Source organism: Ostrinia nubilalis, chromosome 15, assembly GCF_963855985.1.
Source record: "Ostrinia nubilalis chromosome 15, ilOstNubi1.1, whole genome shotgun sequence".
In the NCBI taxonomy this organism is placed as follows: domain Eukaryota; kingdom Metazoa; phylum Arthropoda; class Insecta; order Lepidoptera; family Crambidae; genus Ostrinia; species Ostrinia nubilalis.
Window position 1 is genome coordinate 6,887,400 of NC_087102.1, and position 26,462 is coordinate 6,913,861.

A 26,462-nucleotide genomic window follows, 5' to 3' on the forward strand; every position below is an offset into this window, starting at 1 on the left:
CCAAAAAATTACCCAGAGGGAACTGCAAGCAAACCCACCCGAAACTACATTGCTCCTATAACAACGGCAGGCAACAGCTCTGTGCGTCGTAAACCATGACCAGATGACTTCAAAAGCTACGCAATGTGGCATTTTATTCCGTCGTAATAGATTCTATTTTACAAAAATGCTAGTCCGATGTGCCGTCGACTGTTTATGCCGAATGCGTCGCGACGCGTCGCCCGCCGGCGAGGCGCCATGACAAAACAAATCCTGGAGCATTCCTTTATTAACTTTTCCATTTTTGTTTGTTTACTGCCACCCTGTATAAGTAAAATAACTTTTAAGTAGTTTCAGTTTTTTGACAGAAGATGATAATAATATAATAGAGCCTAAAATAATTTTAATAACCTTAAAGATGCTGCTACCATCTATTGACTGGCGTACCTACCTATACATATATAAAATATGATACTTACCTACTTGCGCCAATAGTAATTTTACTTAACAAATCTTTTATTGCAAATTAGTGAAGTATTTAATGTTAGGGAAGGATACTGTCATTTTCCAATCTCTGATTGATTCCATTTCAACTAAATATCAAAAGTTTTTAATACAGATTAATACTAGATTAACTATTTTTAAAATTTCAAGGTATACGAAAATTCAGCAAAAGGTCAAATCCCATACTCAATTATTTTGACCAGCCGCAAACCAGCCGGCTTCAGAGCCAGCCATCTGCGGCTGGTCACAATCGCTCAGCAAGAGCAGCGGGCGATCGCAGCAGCTAAGACAGTTCGAATTGGCATGCCTGGGTCTTCGCTCCCCTGCGGACCACCACGCGCTAGGTTGTCTCGATCAGCCAACCCATAGCTGACTTCTTGAGTATGGACGGACCCACAGGTATTCGTGTAAGCGGTTGTCTTAACGCGCGTGCTAGCTAAAACTTTACCACCGCGATGCAGGATTGCTGCCGCGGTACGCACACTCACGTATAAAGAGTTGAGCAATAAATGACTTTAAAGTCAAGGCTGTAAAGCTGTTTTTACATCGCTGAGTAAATAAGATATTTTTACTACATGTAACGTCAGTTGACAGTAGTTTTTTAGAAAAAAAAAGCCCTTAAGCTGGATTTCTCATAAAATATGAGGGAGGAAGCCGTTATAAATTGAATAAAAAAACATACCTACAGTCGACAAAACATCAAAGTATATTTTTTGTTGCAAAATCACTCACATATTATTATAACTAAGTACCTACCTTAGCCCTGTGTAAGATATTATAAATGAATATTTTTATAATAATGAACAAAATGATAATTTCTGAGATTCACTGGTTATGTAAAAGGAAATAACTTGTTTAAAAATCACATAACCCGAGATGAAAGCGAACTACTAGATGATTTAATATATTAGATGAAAAAAGATAAAAACTTGTATTCAGAGACATCTTGGTCATTATATGCGAAGTTAAAAGATAACACAACTAATTTCGAAGTTCATCAACATTAAACAGATTGTCATCTTTTCTGCAGGCGGGTAAACATGAAAAACTCGCCGACGTTCGCACAGACATACTTTTAATAGCGTTATCGTATAGATCCGGCTAAGTATAGACTGAGATGCATCGATTATGCCACAAGTTTGCATTTTGCTTCAACATGCATGCAATTTAATAGGCTATTTAGCGGAACAGATTGGAAAGATATAAACAACTAGTTATAATAATTTTATACAGGTTTTAATACTACACTACTAATAAATTAATACAGGGTGTAAGTATTAACATAAGGAAGTCATAGCGTTAATAATCAGACGTTGAGCTTTAGAAAAATAATTTTATTTTTGTACAAAAGCACTAATAAAAAATTTATTTGCGTATCATGTTGATATAGAAACAGACACTTCAAACGAAGTTCGCCTTTTGTACGCTATTCTAAGTGCAATAAAGTTTTAGATAAATAAATAGTACTTAGGGCTGATTTTACTATCGCGGATAACTTTGAACTGAAGAATAAGTTTAGCACATTGACAGTTTCAGTACGGGAAATATGTCAAAATGACAAATTTATTCTTCAGATAAAAGTTATCCGACAGTGGTAAAATCAGCCCTTTAGATACGTTGCACACTTTTCTCGCTAAATTTAAGGTCAAAATCAACATGTTACTTACATGTTTCCTATTTGTTCTTATGTGCAAGAACAACTCTGCTCTCAGTACACTCTGTATTACAAGTCAAACACGTTCTTTCTCATTTAAATTAGTTGTAAAGGCTATCTTAAGTGCTGTAACAAAATCAGTAAGCTTCTTGAATCTGGTAAGCTATCAGCATCGTAAAAAAAAAACAATAAAAACAAGCTTTTTATACAAACTTAAAGCCTCAATACAAATGTGACGTTCATTTTATGTAATTACGCAGAAATCCATACAAAAATTACCCATGACACATTCATCCTTCCATAGCTTACTGAAAAATTATGCTAGGATCTAACCCAAGACCTGGCCAACTCGTGGTAGCCAAATTCTTATAATCGTACTTTTCAGCCAAATAACTTCCACTGCTGGACAAAGGCCTCCCCCATGGATTTCCACAACAACCGGTCCTGCGCTGCCCTCATCCAGGTATTGCCTGCGACCTTCACCAGATCGTCGGTCCACCTAATGGGAATGCCTGCCTAACACTACGTCTTCCATAATTTCTCATCAACTACGAATCGCCGTAAAAAAAATCTCATTCCAATAAATTCTAATCATAGATTTTTTCCATGATTGAGATGAAAAAGTCAATTAACGTACAGCATAACTTCAGTAGCAAAAACTATTGAGAGGAAAAGTAATTTACACTGCTTACACAAGTAGATCACTTACGTGTGATGCAAAAACGCAAACTGTTATTGCGAATACGGGTAAATGAATGTATTATCACATCCACTATTGCTCTTAAGATCTGCTGTACTAGTGTTGGGAAACTATCGATAGTCTCATTATCGATACTTCGAAAATATTCAGGATATCGATAGTCCTGTCGATAGCATCGCCAAGTCCAATAGTATCGATAAGTATCAATAACGGCTAAGATCAATAGTATTGATAAGAATCAATAGTATTCGTTAGCCTCAAAATATCCCTAATATTTTGAGACTTACGAATACTATTGATTCTAATCGGTCGTAAAACCATCTTATAGTATCGATACAAGAGTACATTATACATACATAGTACTTACATAGTAGTAGAATACATAGTATTGCCACAGAATATACTTCGGTATTGCTCAAAATACCTTAATCCATAAGGTATCGATATAATAATTGATACTATTATTTTTGCCTTCACTATCGATAAGCAATGACACTCACGCTAAATAACACTGGCGAGCAAAGAAATAGCACTATTACAAGTTATTTTTGTTAAATACTAAGGCTGGTTTGCACCATCTTACTTTAACTTTGGCAAACGTCAAAAATCTGTCAAACTCCATACAAAAAATACCGGTTATCGTTATAGTTACAGTCAAAGTTAGTTTGTAAAACTCAGCCTTAGTATCTGCGCAGTTTCCCTCGCATACATTTTATTCATTACCCAAAGTCTGAATCGCACTTTCGTCCTTTAGTTCACCTCGTCTTTACAACAAAAGGTAGCTCTGTCCTTTGCCTAGGTCAATAGTAAGGTTCATGAAAATTGGTCCCGGTGTTTAGGCGGGAAAACTGTCATGGAAACAGGGTTACGTTTGGTAAGGTATATAATAATTAGGTCTAGCGTTTAACACAGTCAGTGCCTGAGGTATGGCGGCACGGGAGGGGTGACATTGACATAATACACTCGGCATCAAATAAATCGCACCTCCCGCGACAAACACTTATCAAACGTATGCATCCCCACTTCCCACCAACATTGGTACCATTTGAAAGCCTAGTTCTAAACTTCATTTCATTATAGGAAAAGTTTTTACCCCAAAAATGTGTCTTTACAAGGATCCAGAGTTACTTCTTCAAAAAATAGGTAGTTACGCTATAGCCATTTTTTATGACTATAAAACTGTTAAGTTGGGATTAATCGCTATCCATCTGTTAAAGAGGACACGTGAGATCCTTATTTGGTTTTATAACCATAAAAATTGGTCTAATTGATCCCAGAGGTGAGCCCAAAGTGAGGTCTGTTTTCAAGTCACATTTATGGTAAATGTTAATCATTTATTTAGAAATGAAATGTATTTTTCTTTAAGGATATTTATTGGGCTTTCAAATAACACCAATATTGTTGGGGTACCACGATTGTGTCAGAAGAAAATCTTTAAAGTTCGCGTCGCGGAAGGTGCGGTTTATTTGATGTTGAGTGTATTATGACGTGACAGAGCATACAAATCTGAAGCACATTTGAAGTCTCGCTGCCTTTTGACGTCCCAAAAACACCCTCCCATGCCGCTCCCATACCCCAGGCACTAACTGAGTTAATAGACCTATAATTAATTTGTTTCAATTATTTTACTTTATCACTATGGGGTTAAGTACTCTATTGATTAATTGTTCTAACACTAGTCAGCCTCTTAAGCTAAACTAATGATAATTTGACCCAGATTAGTCTGATCCTAGACCTAGACTAAAGAGGTTTTGGTGAGCCTTTGTTATGAGCATAATACGGCTAAGTCTGTCTTATGTAAATGACTAATTTGACTCAGTTATTATAAAGCCGCCGTATTTTGAATCCTAAATGAACTTTACGTTATTTAAAAACAAAAGTTTCCAATGTGTCGGTCTGTCCAATATTCTAAGGACGTAGACATTAGAAAAATTGGGGCGAGTGCTATTGTTTTTAATTATTTGACCACAAAAACGAAGTTTATGGCCTGCATTTCTTCACCTCATCAAAAATTCATAAATGAAATTCAGTTATTTGATTTTTTTTGTTGCTAACCTACTGTCGAATTTTTAGACATAAAAACTCGCTAGCAAGCAATATATAGCGATGACATATAAATCCAAAACTTATACTCATATGCATTGGCTGTGTTTTCATTAAAATTACTAAGGCTGGGTTGCACCACCCAACTTTGACCGTAACTTTGACGAAAACCGGTGCTTTTTGTAGGTATGGATTTTGACAGCTTTTTGACGTTTGTCAAAGTTAAAGTAAGACGGTGCAACCCAGCCTAAGCATTTTAAAAATTTTAGTTATTATTCAATTTGATTAAATTTTTATTCAAATGCCTAAAAAAGCCTAATATTTTGACAAAAAAATCCAGGATACGATCATGATGTGAACGATTCAAATATAAATATTTAATTTTTCATCAATTAAGATGAAAGATTCTCGCACCTTTTAATACAAATATTTTCTTAATGACTAAATTATAGGCTTAATTAAGTAAGACAAAATAAATGTCCGTCATCAAAGTTATATCAAAGATTATGTAACTATTTATAGGTCAGAATGTCCAGCATTCGCAGTGTCACTTCTCACGATACATTCAGCGTTAACAGATAAGAAGTTAGTGTTACGTAGAAAAATAATACGGCGTAATTACTCGAGAGTGGACCTGTCCAATATAATGATCTTGGTCAGGGCTGGCAGGCGAATTTTCCAGGAAAACTTTTTCCTTAAAATTAGGATGTTACGTCTGTATGAACATATAGCATGCCGATTTTATTTTAATCCACTACGAGGAAGCTCTTGATCTGAATCACACTTGATGAAAAGTGTTGATCAGGCTGGATGATGGAGCGAACTTCACTTGTAATCCTTAACTATAGAAGGCTACCTTACCTGCAATTCCCGGCACACAGCATTAACATTATTGTTGGTATGGTCACAGACTTAGATAAGATAGCCTCCCACTAGTGAGGGTCGCGGGAGATGCCTGGATGCGACCGGCGCAGGACCGGTCTTTGTGGAAATTCTTGGGGGAGGCCTTTGTCCAGCAGTGGACGTCTTTCGGCTGAAGCGAACGAACGAACGAACCTTAAGTAGGACCGGATTATCTTAATTTAATAAAACTAGCCCAATAACATTTTATTGTCCCCTAAAGACAACCCTACCGCATCTAACTTGTACATCGAATCAGCAACATATTGATTTTGGGATCACCCTTATTCCTTACTCAATAAGAGCTACTTTATACGTACACCGCATAGGTAGAAATCTCGTTTCTAATGGTGAGAAGGGAAACGATAAATGATCTGCAATAGTTTTTGCTTATTTTTTTGTATTCTTAGGCCTGGTTTCCACAGACGTGGAAGCTATTTCCACCAAAGCGGAGCGCAGAAGAGCCGAGCGGTGCGGAGACGAAAGGAGATAACCCACCACCACCCATGGTTCTTCCTGCCTCACGGCGTACGAACCGAATCTCGGGAGAGCGCGCGGGTACTTGCTCTGGGCTCTTTTCCCCGGGCGCTTTGCTTGACTCCCTACAAATTTATCTGATCCATGTCCCTTCTCATAGTCAATTCTCCCCCTTCTGGGGCTTGACACCACAAAGACTAAAGGAGATATTATGTGAGCTGCGTAGCTGTCAGTCTATTGCTATGAAACACCGCACATCTCCGCACTGCTCCGCTCTTCTCCGCACCGCGCCGCGCCTGGGCTGGTGCTGAGAAGAAGTGGCGGAAGAAACTCAGTTACCTTTGCCTCTTTTTCAATCCAATACAGTAATACAATACTTACATGACACGTAATAAGTGCGAGCTAGGCAGGTAAAAACTTCTCTGCTCCTCTCCGCACTGCTCCGCCTTGGTGGAATTCGGGCCTTACGTGGCTATGGCCTGACGTGTAGCTGTAATGGTCAATTTGTAAGGGATAAATCCTTTTACGGCATAAGAAGTTTATGTTAATAGGCATTTGCTTAGGACCAGCTTTTTTATCGAAGATTTATAGTGTTTACCATCTTTATGTTTCAATTTATTCTGAAATAGATCATTCGTGGAAAGATGCGCGTTTCTTACGCGAGTGCAGAAATTGTAATGTTTTTGTTGACAAATGATGTGAAATTAGTTTTTATTCATATTATTTAGGGTTTATTTCATTGTTAGGGCTAACTATAGTCTTTTTCATCTAAGATGATCCGTATGACGTTTCGAGTTTGAAAGATTTAGAGATGTCACATAACTAAACCATAGCGATTTATCTATCGATTTTTTTCGAAGTGTTAGTAACCTACTTTTAGAGAAATATTTTGTATAGGTGTTATTTAACAAAAAACATGTTTTTTTTAATTACAAATATTATTGTCACAATTTTTTATTGATAATATTCAAATTTCATGGTTCGTGTTCAAAAAAACGATTCCTAAAAAGTACTGGTTCTGTTTCTTTAAATTAAAAACTATTAATTTATTTTCAATGCGTTTATTAAAGTCAATAATCGAAAAATATAGTTGATTTTTGTGATGTTTATAATAACTAAGTATTCACTGCAATCGATTAATGAACCGCGGAAATAATCGATTTTATTATACAAGAAATACCCCAGCACTAAATCTATTCCGTTTCACACATTGCGTAGGTACATTAAATAAAAAATATTTTTACATCGTATTTAATTAAAATATAATCAATAGACTCAGATTTATTATATATTTCAAGACAAGTAGTTATTTTTTATTTATTATATTGCTAATAAAATACAAATATTTTTTCAAAAATATTCTGCATATGTAGTATGTGTAATATGGATAACCTTGAAGTGTCATACGGATCATCTTACGTGAAAAAGACTATAGTAGCTGAAATAGCTTCACTGAAAAAATGGACAGGTAGCTAAACTTTGAATTTTCAAAATATCTACCTAATAAATATGAACAAATAGTAGGTATTTTAGTGGTAACTAAATTAATGTCTCTTACTGGTTTTATTAATATTTTGTAATAAATGAAAATAAAAAGAACATTCAGCAATCAAAATACTGAAAACTACGAACAAAAAACAATCTAATATTGCTGTCCCCTTTCCCTTATGCCGAGATTCGTCCCAAAGGGCAAACCAATTCAAACTCAGCGCCAACTTTTATCTTTTCAGGGCAAAACAAATAGTTTCATGCCAAATATGTTGACACCAATAATTTTCGTCTGTCACCTGTGACAAAGGTACGCCCTGTGAGTCCTGTGACCCTGTCACAGCCAGCGTCGTTACAGTGTCACTTTATCCGCCAACGAAGGCTGAAGAAAATATCGCTTACAACAAAATACCATCTTTAAATCGACTAGTGTAATATGAGCCGTGATATCGCAAAAAGTTCGTAGTAACAGTCTTAGGCTGGCTCCACACGTTGCCTCCAATGTTGGTCCCAACGCCACGCACGTGGGTCCAACTTGTAGAAGAAAATACTCATAGCTTGTCCCAATCGTCGATGCCAACATTATTTTCTAGATCCACACGTTAGAGCTCTTACACACGAGCAGCACATTGACGACAGCAAAAGCGACCGCAGTCGCCGTCACTTGTCGGCAGCTAGCTGTCGACGTGCCCGCAGCAAGCTGTCGATACGTCGACGTCTGCCGTCGACGTGTCGACAGCTTGCTGCGACGACCGTGTCGGCGTACGTCTTTGTACAGGAGCCAGTTGAACGAAAATGGATTTCATTGAAGAAACACTGTTGTTGCTTTTACTCCGTCGTCGTCGACGAAAGAGAAAGAACCGGTCATTGTGGGTTTAAGAAATGTTATTGAATAGAGAACGAGACTACACACACCGACGCCCATGCTGTATTTTTTAATGTTTTATTATGCCTATTTTTAATGTTTTAGTAGCCTTCTAAATTCGAGTTCCATATTATTTCATTGTTTTTGACAACACTAATTTTTTAGCAATTCCGAATCAATTTGTTCGGAACTCATTAGGTGTGTAAGCTCCTGGACTACTGACAGTTGACCTTCAAAATGGCGGAGGCGGCTAGCTGTCGCCACCTGCCGGCGGCAGCCGCGAACGCGTCGACAGCACGTCGGCGGCATGTCGACAGCTAGCCGTCGCCTTCTGACGTCGACTGCAGTTACATGCGTCGACAGCAAATTGCTGTTCGTGTGTAAGAACCCTTAGACTTGGAACTAATGTTGGGCCAACATAGCTGGCTAAAGGCTTAACACAACCGGGCAATTGAACATAGCCACTGTTGGCTGTCCGCCGCGCAATCGAACGGTGATCGGTGGCTACCACGAGTGATCGGTGGCGGCTACAATTTTTATATATTTATACGAGTGGCTACCATGGTACAACTGGTCCACTCGTAAATGAACCTCTCGCTGCACATGTGTGGCGACTCGTTACAAAACACGTCTAAAATCAAGTATATAAACTGCTAGTCGCCAGTCATCAGTGGCTTCGTTCCGGTGGCCCGTTTGCGCCTAGCCTAAATATTACACACCGCAGGTCTATTTACACTGGTTCTATTATAACGAGGTAACTTTGCATTATTTGATACTTATAAGTCGACTTACACGCGAAAGGCATTACTATGAATTTTCCATGTCTTCAATTCGGAAAATATACGTGGGTTTCCGATTAAAGTAGGTACAAATTTTGCCCCAAACAAAGTTTTAATAAAAACTTTTACAAACGACTTATTTCTGGTTATCCGGCTTGAGCTAGAAAGAAATTTATTTGAAAAGACCAAAGTAGGACTAAATTCCGACTAATTAATTAAGTTACAAAATGCTTCATGGAAATTCCTTCAGTTGAAAAATTTTATTGAAGAAAGCTGTTATGAAGGGTGTTATTAATAACGTTGAGTTTTAGAATTATTTTAAATTATGTCAACTGAAAACTACGAAATCGGGAACGCGAAGGATCCTTACAAATATTACTTTTAAACTAATGAAGGTTTCCTGGAAATAAAATGGATAGTACACCAATTGACTTCCATTAAAATGGATTGCTGTCCCGAGTGTGGGAAATGTTTACAAATTTTCGCGATAGGGTGGCACCTACTCGTATGGGATGGGATGCGGGACGTCCCTTTTCTCGTCCCGTTCTGTACTTACGATTGCGCCAATAGTAAGTTTAGTAGACTATAAAATACCAAAAATAATAACGTCCAAATAAAACATTTCTCAGACGGTCTAATTTTCTCAAAATAAGTGGAATATGCACACAGATTCTACGTGTCTAATCGATGTCACATTCTCAATTCCTAATGAGGCAAGAGGACACCAATGTGAAAGTTTACATATATAGGTACTTAAGGATGTCCCAAAGTATAATAATACTTACTTCGTTGTCCCAATTTTATCTCATTGCCTTACTTATCACATTACTAGTCAGGAAAAACAATGTGCTAAATCAATGGACGTGAGGACTATCACATATTGGTCTTGGAAGGGGCTTCACAAATTGAATTGTTTATTAGAAGGTGTTTGTGTGTGAATCGTCCAAATTGAAGTGAAATCAAAAAATATTTATTACCCTCCAAAATTACGTTAGGGGCAATCTTTTTAAGCAGAATAAAATAGAACAGGCACGAAAATAATTAAGACTTACTTTTATTATATTTTTCTTGGAAATCAATGACGTTAACTTAATTCTAAATACATTTTTACTGATGGGAGATCTCATCCAACATCAATATAAATTTTATTTTCTCAATTTATTTTTTAACCATGAGATGTATTTTCTATTATCTATTTATTACTTACTCAATTAATTCACGCCAGTATTCACAAACGATGCTTGCTCAAGTGAAGCAGCGGTGAAACAGCAGTGATGACCTCTGTGATTGGTTCATGTGTCACCCTGTGCGTCCACGCGCTCTGTGAGTATAGTAATGTTTGTGAATACGGGCGTCAGTCCTTCCATCAATAAATCCAAATATATAACTAAGTATCCCCGCCTGGTTGACAGCGCAGGACCGGTTGTTAAAAAAATTCTTCAAAAGGAGCTTTTTGTGTCCAGTAAAAGTGACGTTCGACTGAAAACGTGGAAAACTTTCTTAAATAAGCCTTCTATTTTACGTACGTACTAGCTATAGTACACTCTCTTTCCAACGAATAAAGCTCAAGTTCGCCCGTCAATTTCAAGTTCAAGGAGGATATTTCGAGAACATTTGGCTGGTGACCAATTTTGCCTCCCAAACAACATCGTCAGACTCAAGGCCGAATAGAGCTCCAGAGAATCAACAAGCAATAAAACCTGGACAAATAACCGACGAAAACATTTTGAAAGGAGTTGCCTGACTGGGCTTTAGTTTATTTTGCTTTGGTACTAAAAAAAGCTGAAATGAAGACGGAACTGTGTGTGACGGAACTCTGTGCAGATAATAATAAAAGGTAACAAATAAAAGAACTCCTATTTTCGTTATGATGATATAAAAAGAAATAAATCAATAATACTTCATTATTCGAGTGGGCTTCTTCTATCGTGTGTATTATTATAAATGCGGAAGTTACAATTTGACTTACATACCTACATAGAAAATAATGTACAAGACTTGATTTTTAATTGAGTGTTAGTATTAGCATTCCTTAGACTGCTCACAATTTTCCCTGGTCCTTCTAAAATACTAATAAATTAGTTCTGTCCTCAGCACAAAAATACTGCAGTGGTATTCTAACCTGCAATTCAAATGGCCAGACCATACCCTGAAAAAGTCCGTTGTTTTTTCGTCGAGGGTAGTAAAAACACAAGCCTTTTAGTTTTAATGGACCTAAGTTTCAGTATGTTAACTAACAAACCCCGAAGTTGCACCACATAAGTTAGCAAATGGGAGAGCCACAACCTCGTAATTACATCCACGAAAGCCCGCTTTGTTCTAAGAAAGACTAATTCATCCCATTTTCTATGGCGCGGGCACTAAGCGCCTCATGACGCCGAAATTGCACGGCGTATACACCCCTATGTAGAAAGTGGATACAGAGGTAAAGGTAATGTTGAAGGTCATATAGGTGATCTCTTTTAATAAGAAACCTTTGAATAAGCTTCTGAAAATCTGCATTTATGAGCATCTATCTATGTATGAAAAAACTGAAACTGGGTTACACCATCTTACTTTAACTTTAACAAACGTCAAAAATCTTTGGAAATTCATTCAAAAAGCACCGATTATGTTACCACTTACCGTGAAAGCTGGTGGTGCAACTCAGCCTTAGAAATTGTTGGCTTTGGTCTTCCATCTCCCAAAGTTGCCGAACCCTGGTACCTACCTACCTTTAATTAGGTTGCTTCTAGCGAATAATTGACGGCTTCAAAATTCGTCTTCAATCTACTACAGACGTTATTATTTATGTAAATAGATATTTGACAAAGCTTCTCTTATTATTTAAATCATCTCTAGTAGGAAATTCATGGGTGGATACGATATTAATTTCAGCTGTAAGTGATATCTTGCCTAAGATAAGTCAAGACAAACTTATCTGATGATAAACAGCCCTTCATTTGGCAGTGATGCTTTTAAGCAACAACCACTTTGAATATTTCTACAGCACCAAATAATAAATTTTGTGCAAATCATTCGATTTTGTTACGAAGCTTAGTTCAGCAAAACACTAGTAAATCGGTCGTCGACTGAGTTTTGAGTGATTTCATATTCATATTTCTGTCAGACACCAAGATGACGCGCAATCAGAGTAACAAAGTCGGAAGTTTTATGATTTTATACTATTTTATGATCTCCAATTGTTTTTGTTTTGTCTAAATTTTGTTCATAATAAATCAAACTAATCATATAAAGCAATATTTGGCGTAGAAACTGTGTTTTCTAATACATGACATGCTTCCGAACCTCGATGTTGCCTAGAAGCAACAGTGCCAAACATCTAACAAAATAGGTTTATCTTTTTGTCAATACAAAAGAGTGTCAATACCCAATAAATCAATCATGTATTACATGAATAATGTTACAGAGATGGTATGGTAATTACTTTGGATGCAATTATGGACTCTGTCGGGCACAGCATTTTAGGAGAGAGGAAGAATTTCCTGTCTGTCTCTGTGTTGTCTGTCTTCACGCTTATACCACTGAACTGATTTAAATGATAAACACATTTTTCTTGCGTTGAAGTCAACAACTATAGCAGATAACGGTAACATACCAGTTTCAGAAGCTAAAGAGATAATAAAAAACCCAACCTTGGCTCGGCATATTGATAGTGAAGTATAATGACATGAGTCATCTATCAAAAGTTGGAGAAAAAGGTCGTTGTCGACTTTGCGAAAATGGCCAAAAAATTGTTTAATGCATAAAATATGAAATACGATTGACTTTTTTAATGATTTTCATATTAAAAAATTAATTCTATAATATATCTCAATGTTATATTTAAGTACCCCTATTTGGCAATGTGGTAAATAAGCAACAATCGTTTTTCGCGAAAATACCAACCAAATATTTTTTAAATTATTTTTCTTAACTTTATTTGATAGTAACAATGGAGAACACGCATAAGTTGTAATATTAAGTTAAATTATGACTTAATTTAAAGTTTAGATCACACACATTAAGCTAGTTTTTATTTCACCTCAATCCGTCCAGTATTACCGAAGATAGAGCCTCGAGAAGTTTACGGACCTTTTAAAATTTTCAAAAATTTCCAATATTCGCGCGTGACGTCACAACATGATTTTGCAGCCCCCGCACGTTAACCCATTTACCACTTTTTGTCTTTTTCCAACTAAAATAAAATTTTACCTAACTGACAACTGATGTTAGTTGTCATCGTTCAATCACATTTCAAACTAGGCGCTTAAAAAGTAACCATTATTATGCCACATTTATTCACCTAAAAAAAAATATAAATTTTTTGGAAAAATAACCAAGTTTGTGTCTCTGCTCAATAACAAGTAAATAGTCCAGTTATTTGTTAATTTTACTTGGAAAGTTTTCCGGAATTTTCGAAAATTGCTGAATAAATAGATTTCGCTATGTTCTTTCCGTATTTTGTGACCTCGTTAATAGCCGCGCGCGCGCCCGCCTTATTGAAAAAAATCCGCCTTAAAAAAGGTTTTTGACAACTAAGTACTTTTTTCATTTTATAATTTTTGGGACATAGACAAGCTTAGAAGCTTTGATAAATGTGATAAATTTAATGTACTGTAAGTTAAATAGAGTTAGAGCTGTTGTGAAACAGTCAAATTAATGTACCTACCTGCTAAATTGCGAGTTCTTTTTTCTTTGATCATGGCAGGACACGCTGCCGGGTGTCCTAAATATGCTGAAGTATAAAATAATTCGCGTTGCTGAAGTATACATTTTTTTTTGTCTTGTTTGTTTCTACATTACATAATTGATTGTATCCTACTAATATTATAAATGCGAAAGTTTGGATGTCTGGATGTCTGGAAGTTTAAAATAAAGTAAAGTAATGTTTATTTCTCGCCAACATTACAGATAATATTATTATGATAACAAACAATCAGGAAAAACAAAAAGTAAGAATGTTGGTGGGTTGATACCTGAACTAGGAAGATTCCTGTGTCTCAGGTTTGTTACTCTTTCACGCAAAAAGTACTCAACGGATTTTGTTGAAACTGTACAATATTATTGTTTGTAACCCAGATTAACATATAGGCTATAATTTATGCCGATCTGTGACACTAAATCTCACGCGGGTGAAGCCGCAGGCAAAAGCTAGTCGTGAAATAAATAGGAAACTACTACTATAGGCCTCATAAGAAGGCTCAAGGTCACCCAAAGGGTGATGGAGCGGGCTATGCTCGGGGTTTCCCTACGTGCTCGAATCAGAAATGAAGAGATCCGCAGGAGAACCAAAGTGACCGACATAGCACGCAGAATTGCTAAAATCAAGTGGCAGTAGGCGGGACACATAGCTCGTAGAGACGATGGCCATTGGGGCAGAAAATTTCTTGAGTGGCGATCACAGGCTGGAAGACGTAGCGTGGACAGGCCTCCTACTAGGTGGACCGACGATCTGGTAAAGGTCGCGGGAAGAACCTGAATGCGGGCAGCGCAGGACTATTCATTATGAAAAACCTATGGAAAACCCAAAGGCCTCTTGCCTTTGTCCAGCAGTGGACGTAATTTGGCTGTAACGACGAAATAGGAAAGAATGTAACTATCAAAAATCTTCTCTAAGGCAGCATTTTTCCAATTTCGCAACGAGCGCGGCAATCACACTTATTTTATTTATTTTTTTTTTTTTTTTACTTAACTAACAGACTAACAGAGAGCATAGCGAAATCTATTTTAATCACCAATTTTCAAAACTCTCGGAACACTTTCCAGGTAACCACGTTAATTTGTATCAAACGACTGGACTATAATTTAATTGATATAAAAATTTGGGTACATCTTCTCAAAAACAAAAGAACTGGTGCTAAAAGGGTTAAGTGACGTTTTGACATTTGTAGAGGGCCTTGTAGAAGGGGAGGCTATGGTGCTGTATGTGGATTAACTCGAGTGTCATAGTAACTTATTAGACTGCTAAGCTTGATGATAAAAAGAAAAATATTTTATTCAATGTACATAGTCTGGTCATAAGTTCTGTCATAATGATAATAACTTTTGAATTTTGAATGAAGGTTTCAAAAACATTTTTTACTGAATTAGAATTAAAAAGAAAAAATGTGCGATAGTTCGAATTTTATTGTATGTGTAGGTGTAGTGGACGCATAAAGAAGTCCGAACTGCAGTTGTCACGTTGCATTGCTACGCGCCAAAGCTGATTTTCGTTGTGCTGAATAAATTTAGTTTATCTTTTCATTAAATGATAGGTATATAGGTGTACCAGAATCTCATGGCAAACAAAAATATTGGAAAAGTGTCTTTCATATGGCATTTCATTTTCATTTTCATTTTCAAATATCATTTTCATTTTCATTTTCATTTTCTATTTGTTATTTTTGTGAAAAAGTCGAAAAAGCTCAAGCAAGTCATATTGTTTTCAATGTGTATTGTAAAATAAGGCATAATTCAAAGTCAATCTTTGATTTTAAAGCGCGTCGTTGAGTTGACAGTAAGTTGGAGTGAAATTGGATACATTTAGTTTATTACCTAACTGCGTCAGAAGGGTTTTTTCAACCGACTTCAAAAAAAGGAGGAGGTTCTCAATTCAACCCGTATGTTTTTTTTTATATTATTCTTATGATAGCTGCTTTATCGGGGGTTTCAGGTGTACCTCACAAATTGGTGCAGAGGAATGGTGAAAATGTTATTATGACCATGTAAATAAAATTGAAAAAGATTTCATCAAGTAAGGTGTAAGATAGAATAATTGAAATGGTGGAAGAGCAATTTATAATAAATACCTCTTTATCTTAATCATCTATTGAAGAAAAGTGGAATCCTTGGAATCGTTTTCTAGTCCTGAATGAAGTGTTTAGTTATAAGTATGATAAATAATAAAATTAGTTACATAAAGTAATATACGATTTACTTATTTTTCAAGACATTTTCCTATTATTATTACTGACGGGATTGCTACCATGTACCTTAGTTTTGAGTTTCCAATATTTCGGCACTGTTACAAGCGCCATGGTCACGGAGTAACTGAAGAAATTAAAACCAGACATCGTTCAGATGTGCGTTCAAAAGACCTGAGATTTTAAAAAAATCCCACGTTTGTGTTTTTAAACAGTAAGCGAAAAAAAAAAGTGACTTGAAAATGGAATACAAAATGATAAGGTATGGTAAATGATAAATCTTTATCAATGAAGAAGCAGAAGTTCAATTTCATGTATCCTCCATCTAGGCTAGTTTCCATCGTCACTCAAAGTTTGAATGCGGTCTCAAATTTGGGTTTAATTGAGGTATTTTTTGGGTGAGAGGCATAAGAACTAATGCCGTTTTATATCAAAAATTCTTACTTAGAGGTACTCAACCAGGTACAAAGTATTTCCTTGTATGTTAGTCTGCCACTCTTTAGTATCTCCCGATATCCCCGCTTCGGCTCCCCTACTAACCATTCTAACCATTGTACACAGATAATATCTTACATGCAGCTTTTCATGTTACTACGTCACATTTTCAAAATCCGCGCGGAAAATCGCTCCTAGCGGAAGAGCGCACTTTGAGCTTGAATATTTCAGTCATTTTTAAAGATATCAAAAAAGTAAAAATACAGTATTCATTCTAATTTTTCGTAGTTTTTTTTTGCATCTTCAACAAAAATTGTGCGCCATGTCCATTAGGTCTAAATAGATTTTATTGAAAAAATCAAACAGTTTACGTCTTGCCAAATGAAGGGTTCCCAAGCTAGTTCCAAGACTAGTAGGCGAACTAATTTAGCCGAGATCGAGGTTTAATGAGATTCTTTTTAGCTGCACTTTACTGTGCATTTCGAGCTTGACAATTTGGATTTTGCTCCTACCGCTTCTAATTTTAAGGTTAAAAATCAATTTGTAAAGTTATAGAAATGCTAGGCAAGATTTTCATTTGACTACTAGACTGCATCAATTCGTTCCTGTCCCAAGATTTTGACTCAGCCTAAATTATTATAAAAGTCTTTTATTTTTCATGAAACCTATACATACTTAACTATAGCTTAGTTATAATAATACATTAATTAGAATTAAAATCCAAAACAAACATGTCGCAGTGTCAATCGTAAAATAGCTACATCTATTGTTAGCAGTACGTACTAACTCTCTAATGAATCGGATATCGAAACATAACGCAACGTTTCCCAGTTGCACCGTCAGATGTCGTTAACAACTATTGTATTGTAAGAATTAACAAAATCACTAGATGGCGCTAAATAACCATAAAAATAATGTTTATCTTTATTTAATTTTTAGTTTTCTACCGGTAATTTATTAGACCGATAGGTAATTAAATACTTATAATAAATGGAACAAGTAAAAGTAATTAAAAAACTTTCGAGGAAAGTAATCAAAACGAGGTCTAAACAAAAATTAAAATTAATAATGATTATGAATTTGTTTTAATTAAATCTTTCAGTTTCAGTATTATTTAACTTTAAATTGAAATTTATTGTTTTGTTTAATTAACAAATAATGTAAATAGCTGCTGTTTTGAATTGAAATACAGTAGAACCTTGATAACTTAAACCTCGATAACGTAATAACCTCTATAAATTCATAAAATGTCCTGTTCCCTTCCCATCGGAGTCCAAAACCTCTTTTACTTAAAAAACGAACCCTCTATAACTTAAACGAATAATTTGGGCTTTGCACCTCAGTAACTCAAAGTTGTACTGACGACGACCTTTGTAAGTTCAATCATCTGTCAATGAGACGAATGTGCAATCAAAGAAGGTTTCCTGTAGACCATTGTTATTGTCCATTGCTTACACGTGTTTACCAAATGGCTTCAAATGTAAACAATAGACTAAAGTTTAAGAACAGTAACTTATTTGTTTGTTTGTGTCAGTATCTTTTAACCTTCGTTCCGGCAGCATCTCTTTGCACACTGTGAGTGAAAATGAAGTCAAAACGAAAACTGAAAGCATTAACATATGCTGAGAATTTTATATAGAATAAACTTCAATAAATATACCTACCTTTAAATGTAAAATAAACTAATTTAAGCTACCTCGTCTATCTTTATTAGTCTTAAACAAAGCTCTTAATCGAACCTCTGTAAGTAAAAATATACACCGATAAAAACTCTTTAACTTAAACCCTTAGTAAGTAAAAACCTCTGTAACTCAAATTATTTAACGTTTTCCTTGGTCTTTATCTTATCGAGGTTCTACTGTATTTAAATAAAAAAAGATTAGGGTAAAACCTCTAAATATCGACCATGTCAGAATTTTTCGATGTCACAATTTTTCGGCAAATAACTTTCTAGTTTCGATATACTTGGTTTTATGAGATATTCTTATAACCCTCCATTTTATGTTAACTTGAATAATTTCTCCTAATACTTTTTCTTAACCCCGACATAATGGAAAATTATATCACCCTACAAAGGTAAAAGCCTTGTTTTGCGTAACAAACTCCAACTAAAACGGAGCATCATGTTGTTATCATTACTAATTGCTACGAGCTCCTATTGCTTATTAAATTACAGGAATATACAGAACCCTTGGTTATACAGCCGTCATGGAGACACACGGAATCTAATTAATTAAAACAATTACTGCTTAACATGTATAAGTAACGTGTGGAAAATGGAGTATTCTATGTACCTATATGTTTGTATGTTGAATAATAATGTTATGTTTATGTAGAATTATCTCCACCTCCACCCGTAGATTCGTTAACCCATTTAGACCTACCGTACCCTATGTGGTACGGTATCTTTTTGAAAATATTTTGAAAAACCAAACTGTTGTTATTTTGTAAAAATGATTGTGACAGTAAGCTTAAAGTGATTATTTTACATAAAAATATTTAAAAATACGTTTTAACAAGTGCTTTCGGAAATATTTTTGAAATTCCTAGACAAAAAACAAAAAAAATATGTACAATGTATTCAAGAAGGCATATTTCATATTATTTATGGTAAATTATATTATTTATCAATTTTATTTAAAAAAATAGAGTACAATAGATATCATGACTACAAAAAAAAAATATTATTGAGATTATTTTTATACTGTTTTTTTTAGTCTTAAATAGGTGTACCGTATAAGGTACAGTAGGTCTATGCATAAGCAAATCATGCGAGAAAATATAATTTATTTTTTATTATTTTTCTTTGTTTAGGCTAATGATGCTTCACAATATTACCATAATTCTTGAAAAATTTGATAATTTCAGCAAACATAAAGCAATAATGGTATTTTTCTACTGCTGTCTTGTCAGATGACCACTAATGATGATCAGACTGACGAAGATTCAGGCGATAAAGATAATGTCGATGTAAATAATTATTCTCAGAGTTTTCTGCGATGGATTAGCTAATTTTATGTTATCGTATTGTTAAATGCGGTTATTGATAGCAACCCAAGTAACACGCAATCTGTATATTCACTGAAGTTAAGATTGATTTACGTTTTAAAGTCAGACTATCACTTTAAATCAGTTTTGACTTAGTTTAAATGCTTTTGAGTAGAATGCGGTAAAATTTACAATGCATGAAGCTATTATATGGTCTAAAAAAATTAAGTTAATTGGCTTATAATCATACTAAAACATTAATTACTTTTAATATACAGCACCTTTAACAGCATTTACACTAACACAAAGGTTAAAACCGTATATTAGTAAATAAGAAAACCTAATGCATTAAATAAACGTTGTCGAAATATTCTATAGTGCATTCAGATATATTAACACATTTTACAGATTGAACGCATTTTTATGATCTTTTCTTATGCTTATTTACTGCTCAGCATTAGCCAAACATTTACTAAAGTTTTAGCTCTGTTATCTTCTTATTTTATTGCTACTTTAAAGCTTTTAGCACTATTTAGATAAATAAGCCGTGTGGTGACGGCAGAGTAGAATACATTTGTCACCAACCCCTACTCTTCCCGCGGGTGTCGTAAGAGGCGACTTAGGGACTACACATCAAACAGAGAATGGGCAGCAGCGCTCTCTGAAAAACATCAATCTTTTAAACTGCGATCTCCAACCCGCCTGCCTAGCGTGGAGATTATGGCAAAACCCTCCACTATAGTGGAGGAGGCTCATAGTCCAGCAGTGGACTGTAAAGGGCTGTTGATGATGATGATGATGAGATAAATAAAAAAAAATATTTTATTACTTTAGGTCATAATTTGGCCATAAAACCACGAGCCGTATGATTATATTCATTTGTGCGTTAGTAGGTCCTGTATATTCATTAGAAAATTTATGTCGAACGTGTCACGTTATTGACATGAATAAACAGTGGAAAAAGACTTAAGGCCGGGTTGCACCAACTTACTTTAACAAACGTCAAAAATCTGTCAAACCCCATACAAAAAACATCGGTTATCGTCATAGTTACGGTCAAAGTTAGGTGGTGCAACTCAGCCTAAGAGAACAGGTGGAGTAAAGAGAAAGATAAAGACGGAATATTCAAACTTTATATTTGGTTTAAGAAATGCAAAACGTGTTCCAAAAAATGATACACCTCATACACAAAATACAGTACAATCGGTTGTTGTGTGAGTCAAGAAGTTCCGTAGAACATTCCTTCATCCCTTTCGGTCGTTTGCACTATTTTAAAAGGCATCTGAAAAAAAAAACAAATAAGCTTATTTATGACTTAATAGAGAAGTAGTTATCTACCTGAAAACTAAATAATTACCCGTATAACGCATACCCTTAAAAAACGACTACAGCAACACTACTAACTAGTTACAAATGTTCCTTTAAATTATTACTATTACAATGAGCGAAAAATAAGATAGGTAGCTATATCGTGTTTCATTACAAATTACATTTGTAGTGATAATGATTTTATACTTAACACTTGTCAAACTAGGTACCTACCTAATTGGAGACAGATAAAATTGAAAGACGTGGAGTAGGGGATCATGACGTGATTAAAGGATTCTAAATTATTGTTTCGGTACCCTGATTAACACTAAAGCAATCCATTTTTATGACGTTTAAACCTAATGAACATTATAACATACCTAAAAAGTGTTACAGTAATGCTAAAGATATCACTTAGATATTTTATATGTAGGTTGAATGACTTAACCATTTTCTTTTTACTATAATAAGACTGACAACATTAAAAGACACTAGTTGAAAGTTTAAAACATTAATATTATCTGACGCCATTTGCTTTTTGTTTTCTCTAACATAGAAAATAAAATTATAATACACATATGCATGAAATACTACTTATTATAGTTTTCTTACAAGCGGAGTATCGATAGAAGCAATTTTATAAGTTAAAATTAATCAAATCGTTAAAAAAATCACAAAAAGTGTCATATGTCGATTCTAAATTTGTCCCTATTTTATTAAAAAAAGGATTTCTGTGAGGGCGCGTGAATTATAAACCACAAACATATATATATTTTCACATAAGACTAATACTCCCAGCTCATTTTCATTCTTGAAACAAAAAAAAATGATACTTACCTTATGATAAATTATTTTAAACAAAGACATTAAAACATCTCCTCACAACACCATTGCACTGCAATACTCTAAACGAAAAATAATCAAATCGGACAATAAAATGCGATAAGTTTTTTCGAATACTTTCAAACAAACAAAATAAAACGTTCAGCCTTAGAATAAAACGTAACTTTGGCATTGTAATTCTGAAAGCTGTTTCAAAGCTGTACTAACATCTAATAAAATGCTTTTTACATTAGAATATTATGCTGTCTAACAACTTTACTAATGTCTGTCTTCAATAACATTATAAGCGCTGGTTAGCAGCACTAATAATATTTAATAATGCTCAAAGCCGTATTATTTGGGGCCCAAATTGCGCTTACAAGACACTTATAAACTTTTATACGGCTGATATAGTGCTACATATGCTGCTCATATACTGCTCTGCACGTAGGTTCATGCTGTTGTACGCTTCTTATAATTGTGTTTTGTGTTACTTGGGAATAACCGTAATAAGTCAGAAGAAGCCAGGCCTTCATCAGCTATCCTCACTAACTTCGGAAAAGGTAGAAAAAAAGAACCAAATGTGGTTAGTGCCACAGAAAACGTCTTAAAAGGTATGCCAAGTATGATACTAATGATTATGTGATTTTATTTCATATCATACAAAAATAAATAAAAAACTTCTTTGAACAACTAGTATATTTTGCATGCATATAGACCTACTGTACCCTATATGGTACGGGCTCCCCACGGCCCCCTTTTTATGAATATTTTTTTTAAATATTTTTTTCATGATTTTTATGTCTTCCTTTGTAAGTTCTTGCTGAAAAATCCATTTTTATTTACAAAAATAATTATCGGTCTAAATGGGTTAAAGGTGACTGAGGCACAAATATTCATCACAAATGGCATCCGGAGCGCGTAAGGCCAGCGTGAGGAGTGTAGGGGCCAAATCCTCCATTTGCGTCTGGAAAATGAAATAAAATATGACGATGATGATACTTGACGTAGCAAGAAAGCACGAATATAAGGAGTAAGGATACCAATTGCTATACCGCAGTTCCTTTAAAATAAAGCTTACAAAAATTCTACTTTTCCACACTTCAGAATTCAAAGTAATATTGTGCGTTAGTCGTCTTCTTTCTCAAGTTCAATATACGTCTACATTTTATACCTATAATAAGTAATCGAGACTTACATCTTACAGCTCATTTAATTAGCTACCAATTATATTTTTTTATATCACAATACTAATTCGTATAACAACCGAAGCGAAGAAATTCACAAGTTTCGGGTCATTAGTCAAAGAAAATAAAGTCTTAAGTCATTAACTAGGAGCATCTGGTACAAGAAAGTTGTTTATCAAAATGCGATTAGTGTGTTAACTCCGACGATAATTGGGTTTTCTTCAAAGTCCGTTAACTTTGTAAAAGTTTGGAGGCATTTATCATGAAGTTATTGTGATGAGCGAAACAAAGGACGGTGAAGAGCATCCATCAGGATACTGGTAATATTAAAAACAACATTACACTGATTATAAAATACATTTTTTTAATAAAATGACGATCACCATGTTTAATAACTTCGGGATCTATTCTATCCCTTTAATGCTAAATTATTATACATATTATTATATGTACTGATTTTAATAAAACTTTAGTTGTTTAGGTACTTCTTACTACGTCTGGGTGGCACATTAGCTTCTAATCAGTTAACAAAATCGCAAAGCTACTTCACTAATCATTCTAAACGTTTCTAACACCGGTAAGCCACCTAAAGCGCCTAAAGCCATTAAATATATCTTTTACTTTCGCCGTTTCCTTTCGCGTCGCACGCGCACAAAAAATCACACACCCACCTGGGCAGCACGTGGCAATCAGCCCTTCCTGTGGATCCCCTTGTAAAAACAAGACAATCCTAAAGGGCTGGCGGGAGTTAAGCAACGAGCACAGTGGGAGCTACAATTTGAAAAACCTAATGCATATCTATGCGTATACTTTTTAATAGTTAAAGGTTTTTTGGTTTTTATGTTTCAAAACAAAGTACAAATGAATTTCGTTAGTTAAAAGAGTGTTAGGCCAAACAAGTTTAGCTGTAGCTAGCTCTGGCTTGCGGTGCCATCTGCTTTAATTAATTTCAGCTTTCTACAAAATAATTTTCACGATATTCGCAAGCTTGATCAGTTGATTTTCGGCAATCTTGAAAATGCGTGCAATTGAAAACTGTTCAAACGGTGATTTTTTTTATTTGCCTTTGCCTGATTAGGGCCTTAGCTAAAGAAACATCACGCATCCTGATGAAAGATTTACGCGCGACTTTCACTGGACTTCAACCCTAAACTTCGTTCGAAGTCTTCTCCCTCTCCCATATATTTTCTTTATAATTTAATAAGGGAACGCGTGCCGACAATTGTGCGTGCGCAAACACTGTGAAGCGACAATTATGACAAGTCTACATCCTTATCCACTACGGAAATGGCTACTGAGTGTAACGAAATTAATTTGTGGACTGGAAAAATAAAAGGGTCTTTGTTTTATTAGCCATTATATTTTTTATGGACATAGATTTTAGATATTTTACAACTACTTAATAAAATTTTGTGACAAATTTGGACTAGAAAACCGATTTTATACCTTCTAAGAGGATTTTTATTCACATAAAAAATATCCAGGGTAACATAGGTACTTTTACCCTACCTTTTGCTGCACAGACGGATTTGGCTTAGCAAAAAAAATCCTACACGTCAGAAATTATTTTGAATTGAAACGGCAAGATATAAATTATTTTTAATACTTTACGCCGATCTGACTCCAAATCGGTAAACCGTGCCAGAGTTTAGCAAACGCGATAAGCCAACAGTAAAAAATAAATGTTCCATGAAAATAGTACATTATCGTAAATAAAGAAGGGAACAATATCAACAAGGCAGCTCTCCAGTTGACAATGACAATGACACTTTTAAAGTCAAACCCTTTCAATTGGAAGCAATAAATTTTGCTCCAAATCTGTCAGTGGACGCTTCCGATCGACAAAAAATATGATACACGTTGTGGGCAAGTGTGAGCCGAGTCGTTGTGTGTAGGGTTCCTTTACTAGGTTCTTATAAAATATTCAGAATTAGGGATTGAACATTATCTCAACAGTCAACATTCCCAGATCTTCCTCGTTGTGGATAAAAAGAAAAAAATAAACTAAGTCGTAAAAACACAATTATTATTATTTTTAATAGGTATAGTTAGTATAAAAAGCTGTCTCCTTTATTGAAATTTTAAAACGGACACGGTTAAGATCGTTTTTACATTTTTGTTTGGAACCCTAAAAACTGGACTAACGATATTTTTAATGCGACGAGTGACGAACGAAAGTGAGTTGGCAATTTTTATTTTTTAATTGTTGCAGTGCAGCTTTTGTTTACAAAAGTTTAAGTAATTAATTTTATAATTCCTTAACTCAAAAATAAATATTAACATCTTGTAAAAATGTGTTTCTGTCTTGTTTATTTTTTTAACTGCTAAAAAATCAACTTAAATGCTCAGCAGAACATTTATTATTATGTTAAGAGCGTTTACGCCGTTTGGCGCAAAAACAGTACTTTTTCAACTCGTTACAATCATTAACCAATAATACTACAAATATGTTATAGGCATAAATAGTTAGGCAATTTCGTCTTCTAAATAGTTAATTGAGAAAATATTGCGATTAGTTTAGTATTTAAGAATTCTATCAAGATAAGTCCACACAGGTTTTGTAAATTTCCACTTTAGCGTCAGTTTACAAGCTGAAATTTTTATAAAAATACTGTGAAAACGATTTAACAAACATTTATATCCTATAGCATAGATCCTTGGGCAAATAGTTATCTGAGAAAATTTTTAGATTTAAGCATTTTACAATAAGAAATCACAAATTAAAAGAACGTGAAATACCCAAAAATCAAAGTGATTTTTTCACCAATATTCTTCCTTTATTCAACATAAAAATAGCTTAATATAATAAAACAACATCTTTTTTAAAATATTTACTTTGAAACGATATTTAATTCATTGTTATTGTTTTGCTATAAACATTTGGAAAGTATTAAAAAACGCCGCGCGCGAATCATTTCCAATGATGCCCCTTGAAACGCCGCGCTTCGCGTAAACGCTCTTAAGTGTCTAAAATTTTGCATTCAGGAATTCCCCTTGTGAGTCCAAAGTAATATTAAAATTGAATAAACTACATAAAAATGTAAACACGCACACATACTTACGAGTACTTCAAGTAGACTAATTCGAGGTTCAAGGGCTTATTGAATATTTAAATTCTTACTTAATTTGCATATTTTTATTATTTAAGGTACGAAATTGTATTCATTACCCGACCGGTTTGCGGTAGACCAAACAAGCATGCGCAAACAAATCTACAATTAAAATTTGCGCAAAAAAATACAAACATTGGCGTAAATTTGCGAAAAGGGGATCACAGTCGCGCCGTGCAAATATTATTTTAATAACAAAAAACTTAAAAGACAACAATGACAAAGAATGGATTGAAAAACTTTTGGAAAAAATAAGTACTATGTAGTACCTACTTAAATACTAATTCAAGTGGAAGATATAGGTCAGAGGTTTCAATCAAACATTAAATTCTAGTTAAA

General features: G+C 34.7%; 1 protein-coding gene and 1 long non-coding RNA gene across 2 annotated transcripts in view; one reads left to right on the forward strand and one right to left on the reverse strand.

Annotated features, from left to right (window-relative positions):
- Positions 1-26,462, forward strand: part of LOC135078843 (rap1 GTPase-activating protein 1) — a 394,789-nt gene that overhangs the window by 128,088 nt on the left and 240,239 nt on the right. The gene's annotated exons all lie outside the window — the stretch shown is intronic.
- On the reverse strand, positions 20,816-22,078 carry LOC135078466 (uncharacterized). The gene is made up of 2 exons (XR_010258621.1): positions 21,842-22,078; positions 20,816-20,978 (listed from the first exon to the last, which is right to left on the reverse strand). It is a non-coding gene; the product is annotated as an uncharacterized LOC135078466 (long non-coding RNA).